Below are 16548 nucleotides of genomic sequence, written 5' to 3'. Positions count from 1 at the left end.
TCAGCTTGGTGATAGCTTGTGAACAAAATAAGCCCCGCAGTCACCCCCACTAGAAATGAGATCTCAAACTTCGTGCCCCTATCGTGACCTTCGTGAAATCACACAAATTTTGTCAGAACCAATTTCTGACAAAATTTGGAGCTTTGCACAACCTTCTCACCGGCTAACATCCTCAGACCGTGTGGGGGCTTGTTGGACGAGGGCAGGGTGGATAACAAATATGCAAGTCCAATTGTATAGGGGCCTTCCCCTACCTAACATACCCACCTGCGATGATGGTCTGTCCAAGGTATGGGGGTGGCCTTTGAGGGGTTCTTAACCTAGACAATTTACACATTTTTTACATAAGTTTATTTATAAAGGGATTTTGTAATCGGATTGTAGAAAAACATAAAGTTTATGAAGTATTAGGATAAAATACCTATATACGATATATTGGGCCACATGAAGGATTACGATAGAATACCTATCTAAGATACGAATACTTATATTGGACCATATGAAGGATTAGGATAAAATATTTATATTAGAAAATTTTAACATAATGACTCAGATGTGAGTTCTAATCAACAAATGAGACCACGCGTAGCTCATGAGGATGAAAGGTTGCAGAAGACGCATGGTAACTATATATTTTTTCCTCCTCGCTGGCCCCAAGAGCCAAGGTTGGTAGGTTACCCAATCAGGCCTAATTGGCAATTTTAGGGCCATCAATGCAACTAATAGCAAGTGGCTTGGCCCTTTGTGCATTTTTAAAGAATATTTAAACCAAGGTTACCCCTTATGTTGAAAGGAGCCCACCACTTCTAAAACAAAGATGGATTCTAATCCATGCCATAGCTTTATGATGCAAAGGGCCAAGGACTTTACATCACACACTACAAAATCTCTCTATAGAAAGACTTTACTAATAGATTTTAACATTAAATCTTGAATTTGATTAAAGCACTCTATCACCATGACAAGTCTACCTACTACACTAACATGAGACACCATGCACTACAAGGAGCATTGAAGAATAAGATCCAAAACTTTGGAGTAGTCCCTTGGGCCGTCCCAAATGTGAGGGCTAATAGGCACAATGTTCCTCTTACAAATTGGATGCCATTCTAGGGCTTCCTCTCATAGAATCTAGACCTATCTTTTTGTATTCACACATCCTCCAAGCCTCTTTGCCAAGTCATATTTAAGATTTTTCAAACCATAAAACCCTTGACAAAAAACATTCTTGTTTACATTCCATGAGTTTATTCATCATTGGTCTTCTAAGAAGTGCATGTTGATAAGTTATTCAATATTGGAGAATTTTGTGCAACAAACCTTTTGTATAGCCACATGTATTGCATGGGAGCTCTCATAATAAGGGTCCTAATTCCTCCCTTAAACCTAGAAGAGAGATCTTAGTCCTCCCCCCACCCTTGCTCACTCCCACCCCCTGGGCAAGGATACACAACAATTTCCCCACCTTTACATACTAAAAAAGATGGTTGTGGGCCTCCAGGAATAACGGAGGGGAGGGAAACCCATCTTGAGAGCATGAGGAACACTAACACCCTTCATGTTTGAGCCCTAAGACATCCTTTGGTTTTTTCTAGTACTATTTTTGAAAAACATATTTGTATAATGCTCCATTATCCCATAAAAGTGTGACCTCTTGTATCCAATTCTATGGGTCATCCATTTTTCTTTTGATTCTCCTTCCCTCATAACATGTGCTTTGACTACACGCACAACTTAAAAAAAACTTTTTTCTCATCTTGCGTCAGCTCTTATCTCTTCAACTCAAAGAATCTAGAAAAAGGAAACAAAAGGTAAAAGTAAGGGGCAAAAATAAGCATCTCCCTTACTTTAGTTAAATTAAGATTTTGATGTTGACTCTTAGGAGATGCGTGATTCTTTTGTCATGTTGCCTTATGCATCATCACATCTTGTATTATGTGTAGTTATTAGCTATTTGCATGTTGATACCATAAAAGAGTCTATTAGTGTCAAAGTACACCATAGTGAGATTCTCTCTCTCTCTCTCTCTCTCTCTCTCTGTCTCTCTCTCTCTCTCTCTCTCTCTCTCATTCTCCCCCTCTCTCCCTCTCTCCCCCTCTCTGTCTCTCTCTCCTCTCTCTCTCTCTCTCTCTCTCTCTCTCTCTCTCTCTCTCTCTCTCTCTCTCTCTCTCTCTCTCTCTCTCTATCTATCTATCTCTATCTCTATCTCTATCTCTGTCTCTATCTCTATCTCTATCTATCTATCTATCCATCTATCCATCTATCTATCTATCTATCTCTATCTATATATTTATTTGTTTGTTTGTTTGTTTGTTTATTTCTTTATTTATATTTATATAGCTCTCCCAAACATTCATCTAAAGTTAATCCATCTGGTCCTGCATTATAAAAATATTTTTTAACATTCTAACAACATGTTATTGTTTACTTCTTTTTCCATGTAACTCAACATGGTTTGATCTTGCTAAATTACTTAAATAGAGATAGGAAGTATATGTGTATCAACCCTTAATGCATATGTAACTCTCAAAAATAATTGTACCTTTGTATCTTTGTAGCTGTCTCTCTTCTATTCACAGAGTTGATCTCATTATCTCACAAACGATTTACACTCACATAAAACGAGGAACTAGCATGATCTAAGGTACTCACTACTAATGAACTTAAATACCCTAGGGTTGCCCTTTAAATGCATTATGGACAAGTATTAGACAGACATTAGACGTGTGAAAATGTTATTTATATGTTAGATTCAAATAAGGGAATTTTTGTTTCCTCAATGTCTTTTTTGTACCAAGACCACCATCCTATGCATTGTTCTAGCATACTTAAATGTTGGGAATGGGACATTTGAGTAAATTTTCTCCTAGCCAATAGCCATAAAAGCAACACCTTCTTAAGGAAATGTATATGTAACTCTTTTGTTTGTATAGTAAAAGATTGAACTCTATGAAAAAACTAAAATGTATGTCATGACCATGAATGAATCAAAATTAGCCATTTTACCTACTATAGATAGGACTGTATATTTTACATTCCATGGATAGGGTTTCACATTCTATAAATAGGATTATTTATTTAGCAATGCAAGAGAGCCGATGGGAAGTTAGAAAATGGCTGAAAAGATTAAATTAATGTACTTGAACTTTTGTAACTTAAGAAACAAATTTTAGATCTTTCTTTACAACCTATGCTTCGATATTGTTGGCAATAGCTATTGATTTCTAATGCAATTGTGTTATTGGATATTTGATTATATACTCAATTATCAATATTCCTCATGGTCTATGTATGCACTTTGATCTAGGAATCCTATAGTAAGAAAATTTCAAAGGAAATTTGAAGTTATTATCATTGCTAAGAAACCATATATAAGAAAAGACGATTCGTCCAATTGATTCTAAGATTAGTATTGTAAATATGTATAGAGCGGTACTTCTTAAGTAATTTCTTATAACATGTCACTTGCTTAGTGTGATTTGGTGCAGTTACTTCTTGCAAATTTTGTGAGTACATTGCATATAGGTAAGTTAGATAGGTAATGACATATGCCTTCTTTGCAAATTATAACAAATCTCGTCTAAATAGATATGAAAAATTTCAACAAATCTTTAATTTCCACCTTAAACTTTTTTATTTTTTTTAATTGAAAGATATTTCCACCTTAAACTTGATGCTGAAATTATTAGAGAAGATCTTTTGGAAGTGGATCTTCTATGTTGGACTTTGTAGAACATTGAGATTCATTCAAAATCGTCAAAATTTTATTCAACACATATAGACAAGCAAGTTTTCATTTAAAAATCGGTAGAAGTCTACATAATGAAACTTCCAAAAGCCTAAAGCTTCAAGCAATGGCCAGCATTTGCTATGCCTATCAAGGTGTGCAATGCATTCTTTTAATTGCACAAATGGATTTGAGAAGATGTTTACAATGATTTTCTTAGCTTTATAGGATGGCCAAAAGCCTAGAACTAATTTGAAAATCTTGAATTCCTACATTAATTTTCCTTACTTTTGTTTGCTTGCATGTTCTTGAAATGAGAGCATACATGTGTTAAAGGGGACGCAAAGTGACAAATCATAGCACACTGTGCCACTACAATTTTGCCTATCATGATCACTTTGAACATTTTTATTTCAAGTTGCTCGCACCCTAATAATGTATGTAGATACTAGCCTCAAGAGTGGAGGTTGATAATTATATTAATGGGTATAGAATATATAGGGTAATATTTTTGAAACTATACCAACAAATACATATCACCCACTGTATATCTAATAATATCATTGATATCTCCTTTCATGCTCTATTTGGAGGTTTTTTGGTTTGGTAGCATGATTGAGCCAAGTGTAAAAAATCCTATATCACCAATTGAAGGTAATGGAAAGGAGAAAAAAACAATAAGTCATTGTCAAGAGTAAAAATCTATTGTGCAAACACACAAGGAATTTATCCATTATATGTATCTAGCTTCTATTACTAGCCACAAGTGGAAATGCAAGTCATGTCCTCCGTATGTGCGGATAAATTTTCTTGGTGATGGAAAATGTTAAAATTTCTAAACTCAAGCATAGCTAATATTGCAAGACACCTAAAGAAAATACCTAGCTTTTATAATGCACAAACACATGGTGCCGTTGAAGCGAATGTAACAACTACTCCAAGGACATGTGTATTAAAGTCACTGTCATGGCCAAGATTAGACATGAGAATTTTGTAGTCAAAACATATTTGTGGTTCTGTAGGAGGATCCTTTCCTAGCCATAGAGGCAAACTATAATTGTAGAGGCCACATACCTCCAACATGCACAAGTTGAAGGAGAGTTGAAGCTGCTACTAATTTACTCTAGATTTTCTCTAAATATTGTTGCATGGCAATCATCATTTGCATTACTTAGTAAATAGCATGATAATTTTGTAGATGACTAAATTCGTAATTCCATCCAATGAATGGACAACTAGCACTTATCCCACACCCTTCAACACTATCATTATACCATTGTAGGTCATCTTGAGTCCATCATGGATAACACATCAAAAAGTATGAGAGCAATGGTGTTCTAAAGAAGAAATGGCCACATATCTACTTTCGGGGATCTTGTTGCAAACATGGATTGCATCTTGCACCATGTAATATCAGCATAATAAACCAACTTGACAAATTAGTTTAAGAAGATTGTATAATACCATATCAATAGCAATGTTGATTCTTACGCATAAGCCCAACAAGATATTAAAAGTTGTGACCTGATTTAACAGACCTTTCTACACTATGGACCCATTTCCACTCAATATCACAAATGAACATGCTATATAATAGATACAATTCATTTGCAATGTTATCTTTCTTAGAAAGATTACCTTAAAAACACGAGACAAAAAGAAGTTAGCTGTTAATTATGATTGGTCATTGAAACATGCAAATTCCTTCATCTAGTCATGCATTTGTGATTCACATTTGTAGTGGGCATTATGAGGTAGATTACCACTTCTAGACTGTCAAATGAAGTGTGTGTTCGAGGGAAAGCACATGCTATGATGGTTGAAATGAATAAACAATTAGCCAAATGCAAGGCAACTACATAAGCCAAGGGTGATCTACTTGCCAAAGTGAATGGAAGGAGAAACAAAGTTGCTTAAGACAATGGAATAATTGAAGTGGGTGTTATGATGGTTGCAATAGACAAATAGTAAAATTCAAGGCAGCTAAATAAGAATATTTTTGAGGTGAATGGAAAGAGAAAGGGAGTTTCTCAAGATGACTAAATAGTTGCAAGCTTCTTGTATTACTTAGAAAGTCTTCTATACAATGGCATGTTTGAGAACCTCATATTCAATGCATGCAATGAAAGATATAATCAAATAGTGAATAACAAAATTAGAAAGAGAGCCGATTGAGGAATTTAAAACTATATTATATTCCAAAGGAAATTTTAGAACAATACATCTGCATCTCCTCATTTCTACGGGTCTTGCTAGAGATTGCATCATAAAGAAGCTAGAGACTCACAATGACAATGAGCCATAGCTCACTACAAGTATTAAAGTATCAACACACAGCTAAGGGATAGAACTCCATAGTTAGTGCATCATCATAGAAACCACACCATAAATGTCTAACTCCAAATCAAAAGGATTCGATTACAACTACTTGCCAACCTTAGCAACATCTGTGTGAAAGTCTACCACATGCATGTCCACGTACCCAATGCATACCCACAACTTGATCTTGACTTAACCTATCAAGTTTGCCTTTCCACATCCCCCTTGAAGCTGAAGATAGGGGTAAATATAACTCACTATCTAGATGGAAGATCCCTGGCAAATTAGTGGACAATAGAAAATTATTTTCACAAAATAGAGGTTCAAACCATTGATTTTTGGATTACAGGCCAATTGTAAGGGTTGACTCCCCATTTCCCATTCATCGGTTGGGATTTTGGAGATGCAACAGAAGAGAGATATTTCCATATTGTCTTACTGAGTTCAATTATGTAGTGATGCCATGTTTTGAGGCATCCCAAGTTCTATTTTCACTAGCAGTCATTGCCATGGGGCCATGATTTCTTGGATATACCTTATGCAGATCACTCTGATTGCAATCTGAGCCATGTGTGCTTATTTTTTATTTGCATTGGGTTGCAATGATGATTTATAGGCCATTTGGATGCATTGTGATCCTTGTTGGATGCTATGATAGGCCCAAATTTGCTTGTGGGATGCTTATTGATGGATGTTTAGCACACAGATGCTATTTTATGCCGAGGGACAACTTTGACATATTGCAGTGGATGATGTGCTATGATCTATTGGATGAGATTTTATTGATGCTTATGCCCATGGAAGGTGTCTATGCTTAAGGCATTTGGCTCTTATTGGCATTGGGTTTGCCATTGTTTTGTCATTGCAGGTTAACATTTTCTTTTGGACCAGATTTTCTCATATGGGTGCATAGTATGAGTTAGATGCATTTTGATGCTTTGAGCCTTGAGTTACTATCCTTCATTAAGGCATACATATTTGGATGCACCTAGTATTTGGTGTGATTTCTCTCTTACAGAGGTAATAGCATTTGAGATTTTGTTTCATTTGCATCATGGCATCCTCTTCCATGTCTGAAAAGGAATTTTTCAACATTAAAAAGTTTGATGGGACAAACTTTTCTTTATGGAAAGAATAGATAAGGGATGTACTTATTCAAAAGAAGCAGATTAAACCCTTGGCAGGGATTGGAGCTAAGCCTGCAGATATGGAGGAAGGGCAAGAAGCGAGTTTTTTGAGCGAGTATTTTTTGGCAACTAGCATGTTTTGTTCCACCTATTCCAACTTAGGACATCTCTCTCTATTTTCTCTCTTTGCGGCATCTCTCTCTCTCTCTCTCTCTATCTCTCTCTCTCTCTCTCTCTCTCTCTCTCTCTCTCTCTCTCTCTCTCTCTCTCTCTCATATTGATCCTCATCAAGTCTACATGCTGTGTAAACATAAAAGGCCTTCATTTCAATTTTACACCTTCTTAATTACATCTCTCTCTCTCTCTCTCTCTCTCTCTCTCTCTCTCTCTCTCTCTCATCCTCTACAAGCTTGTATGGTATGTAGTCCATAAAAACAAAAGCCCTATATTTTATTTTTAGAGCTTCCCAATTTCATCCACTTAAAGACTCTCTCTCTCTCTCTCTCTCTCTCTCTCTCTCTCTCATTTATATCTGTGTTCTATGTGTAGACCCTCTATCTCTATCTATGTCTTGAAATTCCATATCTAGTGTAATTCTGTGCACGCTAGCTCTCCTTTGGAAGCCTTTTTGAGCTAATAAAGAATTTGCCCAAACTAGTGGAAAAAAAGATAAATTATCACGACAAAAAAGGGGAGAGAGAGAGAGAGAGAGAGAGAGAGATGTTAATAGGTGGAATAAAACACATTGGTTGCCAAAAAAAACTCGCTCCTCGCACACACTCGCAGATATGTCTGAGGATGATTGAAATCAGTTAGATGCATTAGCAAAGTCTACTGTTAGACTTCATCTTGCAGAGTCAGCCTATTTCATAGTAGTAAATGAGCAGACTATGGAAGATTTATGGAAGAAATTATGTGCCACTTATGAGAAGGAAACTGCCTCTAATAAAGTTTACCTCATGAAGAGGTTGTTTGAGCTGCAGATGAAGGAAGGGGTCTCCATTGCTTCTCACTTGAATGAATTCAATATTATTTTTAGCCAGCTTCAGGCTCAGAAGATGAATTTTTATGTGGAGACTAAGGCAATATTTCTCTTGTGTTCATTGCCGTACTAATGGGATACCTTCCGTACAGCTGTCAGTAACTCTACACTTGGAGTACTGAAGTTTGATGATGTTGTGGGTAGCTTGTTGGCGGAGGAGATTAGGCAGAAGTCTATAGATGGCAACAAGTAGGATGCAACCTTAAATGTGCAAAGGGGCAAATCATAGTTCAGGGGGAAGTCCCAAGAAAGAGGAAAGTCTCATAGAGCAAATCCAAGGCACAAAACATTGAGTCTTACCATTGTGGGCAAAAAGGGTCACATGAAAAAGGATTACTACAAGCTGAAAACAAAGCAAAAGGATAAGAAAATAATGCAAATTGGGGTACAAATAAGAAGGAAGAGAGTCCAAGGAATGACAATGGAAAAATAAAGATCGAGGAGATCAATGCATTCATCACCGATGATAGTGACAATGACATTCTCTTCATGTCTAGTCTACCTATTGCTGCAGACTTCCTTACCACTTCAAATGATGCATATTCCCAGGAATGGATTTTGGATTTTGGTACTTCATTCCATGTTACTCCCCATAGGGAATGGTTCTCCACTTATGATAGTGAAAAGATAGGTTGTGTGCATCTTGGAAATAACTATGCATGTGACATAGTGGGAGCAAGTGATATAAAGTTTTCTTTTGCAAATGGGTTTACATGTGTTTTGAAAAATGTGAGACATGTGCCTAGCCTGACCAAGAGTCTTATTTTAGCTGGTCAGGTAGATAATGCTGGTTTTCATACCACTTTTGGCTTTCACAGTCAAAAGCTTCAGAAGGGCTCTATGGTTTTGGCTAGGGGTGCCAAGTGTGGGACTTTGTATCCCTTACATGTATCAGGGGTGTATGATCATGTTGTTGCAATAATCGAGCATCCAAGTGCTTCTTTGTGGCATTGTAGGTTGGGGCACATGAGCCAGAATGGAATGAAACTGTTATGCCGTCTGGGTTATGTACCGCATTTGAGTTTTTTTGACTTTGAATTTTGTGAGCATTGTCTCTATGGGAAGCATATTAAATTAGCCCATAAAAGAAGGGAAAAGAAAGAGTCTTCGAAAGATCCTAGGTCTAGGAAATGTGCCTTTCTGGATTATGGTGAAAGTGGAGAGATGGGCTATCATCTCTAGGATCTAGAAGCAAAGAAGATCATACGAACTAAGAGATTTGTTCTAGGGACAAACTATGTGATGCTTACTTATTGCGGGGAGCCTTCTTGCTACAAAGAGGCTATGATGCACGAGGATCAGCGCAAGTGGGAGTATGCTATGCAATCAGAGATGAATTCACTCATGAAAAATAAGACTTGGGACTTGGTTTCTTTGCCACATGGAAAGAAAGCATTACCATGTAAATGGGTCTACAAGATGAAGGAAACAGGTGATGATGTGCCTAAGTACAAGGCCCGTTTAGTTGCCAAAGGGTTCAAGCAAGAGAAGGGTGTGGACTTTGATGAGATCTCTCTAGTTGTAAAGATGACCACACTTAGATGTGTACTTGGACTTACGGCAATAGAGGATATATAGCGTATGCAAATGGATGTCAAGACAGCTTTCTTGCATGGGGATCTGCAAGAGGAAATTTACATGGTATAGCCAAAAGGCTTTGAAGAAAAGGGCAAATAACATTTGGTTTACAAGCTAAAAAAGAGTCTCTATGGCCTTAAGCAAGCACCTAGAGAATGGTATCAGAAGTTTTATGCTTTTATTCAGTCCCAGCATTTTAGAAGAAGTGAGATTGATCACTACCTCTACACTAAAAGGGCTAAGGACAATAGCCTAATACTTCTGGCACTTTATGTGGACGATATGCTTTTGGCTAGCAATAACATTTACGAGCTCGATGCATTGAAGTCCAAGTTACATGAGGCCTTTGACATGAAGGATTTGGGACATGCAATATTCTTGGTATGTGCATCAGGTGTGATCGGAGTAGGAAACTCCTTTGGCTTTCACAGAAGGAGTATGTTACAAAAGTGTTGCAGCGTTTCAATATGGAGGGGGGGAAGGCAGTAGGTACTCCATTGCCTCCATATGTGAAACTGAGACAGGCAAATAGTCCCAAATCAGATGAGGAAAGGGCCATGATGGCCAAGGTTCCTTAGGCATCAGCGGTTGGGAGTCTTATGTATGCTATGATAGCTACTAGACCGAACATTGCATTTGCAGTGGGAGTTGTTAGCCGGTATATGGCTAATCCAAGAAAGAGGTGTTGGGAGGAAGTTAAGTGCATCATGAGGCAAGGCATGCAGATAGCGGGAGATCCACTTCTAGTTATGTTCACCTTTGTAGGTGGTGCAGTGTCATGGAGTCTCGTGCACAAAAGTGCATTGCTTTGTCTACCACAGAGGCTGAGGATGTTGCAGCCACAGAGGGTTGCAAGGAGGCCATATGGCTTGATCGGCTAGTGGAAGATTTGGGGATTCATACAGGTGTATCGACATTGCATAGTGATTCCATGAGTGCTATTTAGTTAGCATGGAATCCGGTCTTCACACAAAGACCAAACACATTGAGATCAGGTACCATTTTATTAGGGAGTACTTGAGGACAAGCACATAGAGCTTGTCAATGTTCATACAGATAATAACCTTGCAAATATGATGATGAAGTGTTTACCTAGTCACCGGTTTGAGTATGTCATGTATTGGTGGGCATTGGATAGTATGCTCACTGGTTGTTCTCCCTTAAAGGCACATTGGCCTTTAAGTGGGTTGTGGGGGTTAAAGGCCATCTACCTTAACCCCGGTTATGTACAATACTCAAACACATATATATATGGATGACATACAAGACTTTCTGCACCCACCAAAACTTGTGTGGCTCTCTCTTCTATCTCTCCCTCTCTCTCACCTTCTTCCATTCCGCTTCCGTTGATGAGATCTCTCAAACTTTTAACTTTAAAATTATAGCATGTATTGTTGTCTCTGTGCCAACATGGACTTAGGAAGAACAGAATGTGTGTGTAGAGTAGCGGCAAAGCTCCGCTTTTGTACTTGCATAAGGCTAGAAATAAATCCCTCTTAGAAATCCAACTTGCATGTTCTACATATGATTCCTACATGCAACTCCTACATGTGACCCCATCTTCTCACAGATAGATGCTAAGGTGCTGTAGGTAGATCCTCCACTCACACATGAAAAACCAATCGATCTATAGATGCCATTCTTTATGGCTGACCTCGAGTGGAATAATGAACCTGAAGAAGGTACCCATATCAATGATGACTTAGATTTTCCTTGGGACCTTAAAACAGAGGCTGAGAATGCTAAAATTGAATATCAAATCTTTGATAATGACTTAGCCATTCTGCATGCCCTAATGGCAGTCGAGCTCCCAAAAGTTGAACCTCCAAAGTTGAATAACAGCAGTAGAAACAAAAATCGTCGAATTGTATCTTGCAAAGCTAGCTCCCTCAAAATCAGATCCACTGCCTCTAGAATGGGGGTCCCCTGAGGGACTAGAAGGAGTATGTGTAGGAAATGTACCCTTACTTAGGAGCACCTTACCAGTGGAAAAGCTACCCCACAGTTCCCAACGTAAGAAGTTTCAGAAATATAAGCCACATGTGCGGATGAAGCTCCATCAAGAGACTTCAAAAAAAGAAAGTCAAGAAGAGCCTAATAAATTGGTAAATGCAACTATGCCACCCAGTACACATGGCACATGTCAGACTAGTTCAACACCATCAGAAGAACCCTATATGTGGGTCTCAAACTAAACTCAGCTAACTAAGGTGGCATACTAACTGAGCCACGAACTAGAGTACATAAGGATAGCTATCATCCAGCTATTATTCATGGGCGGTGTACCAACCGCATCTGCAGTTAACAAGTCGGTGACATTAATGCACAACAGTCACCTTGGCATATCACGAGTGGAGCTCGATATCTCAACACTCCCCCTCGAGCTCAATCCCAATTCCTACACACCAAGCAGATTTGTGAACTTGTGCAGCTTCTCTGCACCCAATGCCTTCGTGAATATGTCAACTACCTGATCCTCTGTGCTGACATAAACTAGATCAATAAGACCTAGTAAAACCTTCTTCCGCACATAGTGATAATGTACCTCAATGTGCTTTGTTCTAGCATGATAGACTGGGTTATTTGCCAATATCTTTGTACTAGTGTTCTTTTGGCTTTCACAACTAAGAAGAGGAAAACTGTTTTCAGCCTCCACCTTTGTGTGTATTCCCCCATTGTGTATGTGAGAAAGCCGCAAGTGAGACTACTTCCCTCTCTCCCACTATCTTCACAGTCTGTGGATCGAGTTGGCAGTTAATTACTAGCCACTGCATAGTGGCCCATAGTGAATCCCCTACTAGTTACCACCATCGAGCTTGCATGCATGATCACTACGAGTGCAATAAATTACCAGTCACCAGGGTCGCATGTTTAGTAGAGTACTGGAGTGCATGATAATGAGTGATTAGAGGTGATTAGAGTTCATGATTTACTTTTGTGGTAATTATAGCCTGATGGTGGTGGCTCTCATCAGCCACATCTGTCGTGGCTAAGATTCCATCGAGCTGGCAGTTAATTTACTAGCCACCATAGTGGCTTGCTCACCCACCACCAAGCTTAAGCATGCATGATCACTATGAGTGTAGTAAAAATTACCAGTCATCGAGCTTGCATGCTCAGTAGAGTACTAGAGAGCTTGCATGCTCAGTAGAGTACTAGAGTGCCTAGTAATGAGTGATTAGAGTTGATTAGGCTTCATGATTTGCTTTTGTGGGAATTATTGCCTCATGGTGGTGGCTCTCATCAGCCACATCTGTCGTGGCTAAGATTCCATTGGGATGGTAGCTAATTACTAGCCACCGCAGTGGCCACAACTAGGCTTAAGCATGCATGATCACTATGAGTGCAGTAAAAATTACATGTCACTAGGCTTGCATACTCAGTAGAGTACTAGAGTAACTAGAAATGAGTGATTAATGATACTATTTCCGTTATGGAATGGAAATCATTTGGAAAGATGGCTAACCTACCTCGGACATGACAGAAAGCGACCATCTCCGGTGTTTCACAGAGATGATGCGAAAATGCCTGCTAGAGTTCCACGAATCCGTCAGCATGTATTTGATATTTTAAGTGCACTAGTTTGCACTATTCATTAGATCCAAGTTCCCTCGGATCTTCACATAAAGGGAGGATTGTTTTGTCAATTTTTTTAAGAATTTACTCAGCGTTTGTTGCATGCATGCATTAAAAGAATCATTTGTGCATTGAGAGTTATTAGCTTTTAGGAAATCTTTAAACATTTACATCGATGCATGATAATTCATTTGCATTTCATGTAATTAAAAAAACTCCAATTCAATAGTTCTACCAAGAACATCTCGAAGCTAAACGTCGCCAAACATCATAGCCGTCTCCTAAACACAAAAATATCAGACTTGCATACAAACTTATCTACAAGCTCAATGATACGGGCGCAATCGCATCCAACATGTATGCAAGATAGTAAGAAATGCCAACCTCAACTGCGAGAGCCCCGCCAAACCTCTTCCCAAGAAGATTCGATGTCAGAGTCTGCAGCCTCAGCAACGAGATCCCCTCTGAAATTCACAATTGTCTAGACACCCCTCCTTAAGAGGAGATAAGCTTCTTGACTACAGACCATAAATTGTATGGTGCAAAAGCATTACAGCAGGAACGACTCGCATGCCACAAGGTCAACAACCACCACTTGGTTATGCACATGGCATCCTAACTACATGCTCACAATAAGCCATAATCCAAGGAGGGGTAATAAAATGGATCCGGGAGTATGTTGTCTCTGTGCCAACATGGACTTAGGAAGAAAGAATGTGTGTGTAGAGTAGTGGCAAAGCTCCGCTTCTTGTACTTGCATAAGGCTAGAAATAATCCCTCTTAGAAATCCAACTTGCATGTTCTACATGCAAGTTCTACATACGATTCCTACATGCAACTCTTACATGCGAGTTCTACATGCAAGTTCTACATGCAACTCCTACATGCAATTCTTACATACAACTCCTACATGCAAGCTCTACATGCAACTCCTACATGCAACTCCTACATGCAAGTTCTACATGCAACTCCTACATGCAAGTTCTACATGCAACTCCTACATGCAACTCCTACATGAGAGTTCTACATGCAACTCCTAATGCAACTTCTATATGCAAGTTCTACATGTAGAGAGAGAATGTCTTACAATTCCTACATGCAGAGAGAGAAGCTCTCCAACTTGTATCAATACCCCATAATGAAATGAAGCCCACACTCTTTGGGGCATTGTGTTGAGTTCTACTTTGGTATTCCAAGCAATTGTCTCAAGTGTCCATGCTTCCTTGCACTCCACGTCCAAAAGCATGTCCTAACCTTGTAACCCCTCCTCCCCTCTCCTCCAACCTTGCAACCCATCCTCTCCCTCTCCTCCTCCCTCCTCCTTCTCCCTTCTCCTCCTCCCTCTTCCTCCTCCTCCTCCCTTCTCCTCCTCCCCTCTCCTCCTCCCTCCTTCTCCTCCTCCCTCCTCCTCCCTTCTCTTCCTCCCTCCTCCTCCTCCTCCTCCTCCCTCCTCTCTCTTCTTTCCCCCATGCTCTTACACCTTCTTCCTCTCCCACTCCTATGCTCCCCCTAAACCCTTAGTCCCTCAACCCTTAACCTCCATGATCTACAAGGGAGATGAGTTCTCCACCATGTACTCCACCCTGAACCTTGGAACCTCTTCTAAACTTTGAAACCTCCTAAACTCTAGAACCTCTCTCTAAACCTTGGAACCTCCTTCTAAACCTTGGACCTCCTTCTAACCCTGGAACCTCTTCTAAACCCTAGAACCTCTCTCTAAACCTTGGAACCGCCTTCTAAACTCTGGAACCCTAAACCTTGCAACCCCCAATGAAGACGAAAGCTTTCATTACCTCAACCATGATGATACACGTTCCTTTTACACATGCATGCACTATGTTTGCTTGCCACACTTAAGCCTACATCTCTCATCGGAACATGACTCAAGGTCCTAAGCTACACGTATACTACAAACGACAACCTTGATATATCTGTAGGTGACAAAAAGCCTCGGAACCCTGCATACTGAGAATACCCTGCTCTTCTTGCTCTCTGCAAAAGCCATGGGAAAGAGCTAACATGTATACATACAAAATAGGAGAAAATAATTAACAAAAAAATGTAAAATTTTCTATAGGGGTATTTTAAATATGTGCTAGCTTCCATGTGTTACATGGATTTTTATAGACTACCTGCCCTAGAGTGTGAATTGCATGATCTTCCATGGAATCTAAAATATATTGCTAGATCCTCTCATACAAGCCAATTGTCATGCTTGTATGCATAGATTACTCTTCAAAGTTTCTCTCACTCTATCACTACAATTATTGATGTCTACTCCACCCTTGTCACTCTAACCCTTGCTCCCTACAGTTATTGCCCTCCACTCCACTCTTGCGAATCTAACCCCGCGCCTAACAGTTATTTCCCTCCATTCCACTCTTGCTTCTCTTGCCCTTGATCCCTACAGTTATTGCCCTCCACCCTAATCCCAACAATCACATCAAGTTATTTGGACCTCTCCTCTATTCATAGTATGGTATACTTAATGTTACATCTCCCTAGTCATGACCATGTAAGGACATCATCAAAAGGAAGAATCCCCAATCCTCCTACCCACTGGATCTCTTCTTCAACCCAATATATTCTAAGAGACAAGTATTATTGGAGCTTATTGATTGTTTATCCCTGAGAAGATGTGATGCTTCTAGAAAGAAAGTACTAATTTCACTTCTTGTCAGGGAGTAGGCCTTGTTGTAAATTTAGTAGGGGAACGTGGAAGGCTTCTTATATTCCTCTGCATCTTCTTCCTTGAATAGTTTCTAATACGTATTTGAGAGTACTAAAACCTATTTGGACAAAGTTATAGAAAACCAAAATTTTATACCAGGATTTTCATGAGCAACTAAATAATCCACACTCAAGCCACATCTGTATGTCTTCAAGCAACAATTAGTAAAGTACATCATCTTGTGGCCCAAGAGATCCTCTACAAGCTCATGTAGACACAAGGCATAATCTAGTACAACCGAGATTCTTTCCATTTCTTTGGGTAGCGACACTAACCAAGAAGTACTGAGGCTCCATAGTGGATCAAGCATTCAATCAAGACCAATTATACATGGATCAAGTATTCAATCAAGACCAATTATACACCTTCTATAGACAAGAAATGTAAGTGCTAACCAAGACTAATTATACACCTTCTATAGACAAAAAATGTTAGTACTAACCCTCCA

The sequence above is a fragment of the Dipteris shenzhenensis genome, chromosome 32 (assembly GCF_047967505.1).
Source record: "Dipteris shenzhenensis isolate YYH24624 ecotype China chromosome 32, Dip_SZ_1.0, whole genome shotgun sequence".
NCBI lineage: Eukaryota > Viridiplantae > Streptophyta > Polypodiopsida > Gleicheniales > Dipteridaceae > Dipteris > Dipteris shenzhenensis.
The sequence above is the reverse complement of the archived record's forward strand: the minus strand, read 5'-3'. Positions refer to the sequence as shown.